General features: G+C 39.4%; 1 long non-coding RNA gene across 1 annotated transcript; it reads left to right on the top strand.

The window, feature by feature from the left end:
• On the top strand, positions 1–3,712 carry LOC142216368 (uncharacterized). The gene is made up of 4 exons (XR_012717340.1): positions 1–116; positions 1,794–1,957; positions 3,197–3,255; positions 3,668–3,712. It is a non-coding gene; the product is annotated as an uncharacterized LOC142216368 (long non-coding RNA).
• Positions 3,713–4,786: the final 1,074 nt, after the last annotated feature.

Here is a 4,786-nt window from a genome sequence, read left to right on the forward strand (position 1 = left end):
AGGCTGTCTGGAATGAAAAATGTATCCCTTGATACACCTACCTCAGAAGAATGCCTATGGACTTGACAAGCCACCCTGAATGTGACTGGCACCTTGCTCAATACCAAAATGAACAAGTGAGTCTGTATTACGAATGTCATGAAACTAGCTGTAAGGGACTGCCCATGATATCAAATCTCTGGCTTTCTAGCATCCAGTGATGAAGCCTTTTTACTGCTGTTCACATCATGATGTAACTGTGATTAGCACTTAACTGGCTGAGGATGACTACTAAAGACTTGGGCACATACATCCACTTACAATCTAAAAGGGCAGATCAAATCAGTTTAAGTTTCTTGGCTATAAAAAAAAAACCTGTTTGCAGATTAATTCCCTTGAAAGCTGTGCATTACATTTAATATGAAGGAAACTCAAATTGGTCCAGCCCTCTACATAATCTCTGTAGTCTTGTAGAGAGAAAATGTAGGCAAAAATGTCTTTAAAATCTAATACATTGAAATGAAAGATGTGCAGAAGAAACATGCTAGTTAATACGGTCCTGTGGTTACAGCAGCCTGGACTCTGATGCAGACACTGTGTAGAATGGTTAGTGGACCTTTCATGTCCTTGGGCACATGCGGTTTTATATACCGATTAGAAAGAAGACTGTGCGCTGAATTCAGCACACTCACACTGTTGGCTTTCCAGTTATGTACCCCGGGTGAAGAGCTATGCTGTAGACATGTTTAAAATGTGCTGAGATTGTAGCTGGGTCCAACAAAGTTACTGTAGATTTGTCTTAGTATTAGATAAGTTGTCTGATGTGACGCCCCGTCTTTGGACACAGGATCCAGGCTTACATTGAAGTGCTCACTGGCTTCTAATCCATACTGACGGAGGTGCTCACTGCAAGTGGTGAATTGCATTAATCACTCACTATTCTGCTTCCAACTTCCATTCCAGTGTTGAATGATGACTGCAGCTCAATTCTTGCTTTAGGGACTGCTGATGTAAGCTCTCACTGTACTTCTAAAATAAGGATTGTGCCTGTGGCCATGCATTGGGTATCTGTTACTGTGTTCAGTGTAGCATGTAATATACACCTCAGTGTGGGGGCCATTATGCTACATCTGGGGGGGGCATTACATCAGAGTTTTATAAGTGATTACTACTTTGGGGGTACTTGGTTGGGACTTCTCACTAGAGTACTTTCGTTGGGCATTGCTGTCCTAAAGAACTGGTGTTCTAGTAGGACTGGGCAATTAATTGAAAAATCAATTCACTATTTTATTTTGGGTAATAATTGCTAAGCCCTAAGTTCTTGTGATCTGACCTGAGTGTTTATAAAGAAATTTAGGGTAAGAACAGTGTGGCCTTTTAGGGGACTTGTTTCTACAATACGTGTTCGAACATTTCTCTGGTCTTTGTGCAAAACACATTGATGAATAAGCTTCACCTTGAGCAATGTACAAAATTGAGAAGACTAACGTCTTACGAAGCCAATGCTGATGGTTATTAGATTATGGTGGATGTTGACTGATATGGTTTCTTCACTCTGACAGGATGCGATCTTTGAGCTGACGCAATATTTACAAAGGCAGGATTACTTTTGTGCAGCTAAGAGCTTTGCGTAACATTTAACGGTTTTGACCAGTGTTGACTTTGCCATCTGATACAGTGCATGTGCTGAAAACTAAAGGCTGTTGCTAAATTTCTGTAAATGACTTCTACAGTGTATTATATTGCTATCTACACAGCTAACTCTTTTTTTTTTTTTTTTTTTTTTTTTTTTTTTTTTTATATTGCATTCTCAGATTCACAATGGAGAGGTCGTCTTTTCAGTATTTGGACACTAAAGGGCTATTTGCATCTTAGCTTCAACTTGACAAGATGGGAATAACTGTTCCCCCATCCTGACTGCTACAGATGTAAAAGTCTATAGACTACCATGGAGTGTACTCTGCTTCTCTTGGAAATGGTGAGTTAACTTTCAAGGTGTCTTAACAGGGCCTACACACATGGGCACTTTCAGAAGAGGTGCGAGGTTTACTCTGCAAATGGGCATCCCAGTTGCTTGTTATAATGGGTGACTTTGTTCCCATGTAAGGAAATTAAAGGGGTTGGCTGATTTCAGACCAATATTAAGATAAAGATATACAATTTCCCAATATACTTTCTGTATCAATTCCTCACTGTTTTCTAGATCACTGTTTTCTAGATCTCTGCTTGCTGTCATTCATGCTGCTTACCTCTAGTGGATAAGTCTGACCATGGTCATGTGATTTACGGTCCATGGTCATGTGATGAGTACACAGGTGCACAGCTGATTACCAGGCAGATGTCTGATTATTGTGCTGTGACTATAACGAGCGGCACCTGTGTACTCATCACATGACCATGGACCGTAAATCACATGACCATGGTCAGTTTTATCCTCTAGAAGTAACAGAATGAATGACAGCAAGCAGAGATCTAGAGAACTGTGAGGAAATGATACAGAAAGTATATTGGAAAATTGTATATCTTTTTATTGTATAAACAATAACATTTGTTTCTCAATATTAGTCTGAAAGTGGCCAACCCCTTTAATATTTGCTAGTATTCAGGGGCTATTTCTCCTCAGGGAGCATCTTGGGACACTGTAATGTTGGCCAATCTAGAAAGTAATGTTTCATTGGAGGGCCTTTGTTGGGCCTGTCTTTAAAGCTATTTGTGAATTAAATATCGATGACCAGTACTTGAATAAGCGGTTATTAGTCTGGGGGTCCAGAACCTCCACTGGTCAGTGGTTCTAAGTGGTGGTGTTGTGTGGGGTGTATGGTCAATGGAGGAACAATAGCTAACTTGTGTAAACTTTATTTTTTTTGTTTGCTTGGTATGAAAGACTCCTTACACTCTTATGGTGTTCTCCTGAAGGAGAAACTGTAACCCCTAATCCCTCCAAAGGCATCTTGCCCTGACAAACCAGTAAAACTTCATGGTAACTTCCCTTCATCTGTACAGTCTTTAGAATGATGAATGTAGCTAGGCATACATCCTAGTTTTCCCAAAGTCTCTACCAGTTCAGGCATGGTTGCAGAATTTCTGCCTTCCAGCAGGGGGCACTAGACACAACTTTTTTTTGAAGGTGCTAGTTTATGTACTTGCTATACTGTTTTTTGGGGGGTGCATATTTTTAGCATATTAAAGTCATTCTATTCCTTTCCTGTTTTATTAGCACAAACTGAAGCTTAATTGTGGAGATGTGAAAGTTACTGAAGAACCTGCTGTATGAAGGTAACAAACTAAATGGCTTGTTGAATCTAGTACAAATATATTGATTGCTCAGCTCAACCTCCACTAGGACAGACCATCCTGTAAACTCCTGGAGTGTGGGGTGATCTCACTGGTCACATACACAGTGCACCAAGTATTGATGGGATCCAGAAGGAAGAACACTGCATCACTGAGCCTAGACTTAATCCACATTATTCAATTTGTGGCCTTACTAGTTACATCTGTATTCCAAATCTCTTTACATATTGCTCTGTTCTTTTTACTTGTGTCCAATGATTAGAACCCTTTACTGCTGTTCACATTATGATACACATGAATATTCTTTTTAAATATGAGGACATAAGTTGTATGGCTTATTTTGTGTGGCCAGCTTTTCTTGTACTTTCATTAACTTTATTTTTTTAATTCATAGTGGAAAACAAGCGCAATAGGATATTCTTCAGAACTAGAGGTAATGTTTGTAGGATTTTTGTAACTTAATCTAAATGATCGCATGGAATATTTCCTAGTGAAAAATTCAGCTTTAGAAATTGGAAGCTGGTCAAACAGATCAATCTGCCAGGAAATCTGCAAATTCTGTGCTAGCCAGGCAAAATTTTCCTGCCCCATTAACTTAATGGGAGTTATGTGGAATGTCTCAAATTAATGTGAGGATGTATCCTCTTCAAATTTGGCTCCAAATTCAGCTGTGTGAACATGCCCTAAAAGGAATCTTGAATTCTATTTAAACTTGTAGTTTAAGCAATCAGGTTTAACAGACATTGCTTTATCAATCATGGTCAACTTGTCAGATGTACTGGAATATGCATCCCCTGCACTTATAGCTTGTCTGGGTTTCTGATCCCTACTATTTTGACCAGTCTGGTCTGTCACCTCTGGGTTTTTTTTTACTGATGGCTAATGGAGCCTCTTGTCATCTTTGCATAGTGTACTTAGCAGCTGAGCCCTGATTAAGTCATAGAACAATGCTTGGTATCTGAACCCAGAGAGAACATGCAGTTTCGGCTCTGATCACTTCCCTGAGATGCAAATCATACAGGTTAAACTCCTTCAACTTGTTGCTGGAACTGGCAAGTTGGGAGGAGCTTTAATGGAACCACCACTTCTATTTCTTCTTATAGACTCGATACTTGTCCATCTGATCTTGATGAACAATTTCATATGCATTCCTTTTAATCCACACTCATGTTGTGATTCCTTGTTTTTCTCCAAATATTAATTGCTTTATTAGCAGGGTAGTCTTCAGACTTTAGTCACTAAGTCAGTGTTGTGTTGAATTCGGGAGAAAACAAAATGGGCAATGCCTGAACCTCATGTGTAATGTCTTGCTATGTAGGCACCTAGTTAATGGTAGAGGAGCCCTGAATTATAGGAATTCCAAAACTGTAGTACCTCTATATGGCTGACTTGTCACCTTATGGTCTTTATTTTATGGCATAAATGCTAAACTCATCACTGGCATGTTGGAAAGTCACTAAGGGTTACCAGCAAGGAGTCTAAGTGGAAAATGCAGTTTTGAGAGAGAATATAC

The sequence above is a fragment of the Leptodactylus fuscus genome, chromosome 1, assembly GCF_031893055.1.
Source record: "Leptodactylus fuscus isolate aLepFus1 chromosome 1, aLepFus1.hap2, whole genome shotgun sequence".
NCBI classification, from domain to species: domain Eukaryota; kingdom Metazoa; phylum Chordata; class Amphibia; order Anura; family Leptodactylidae; genus Leptodactylus; species Leptodactylus fuscus.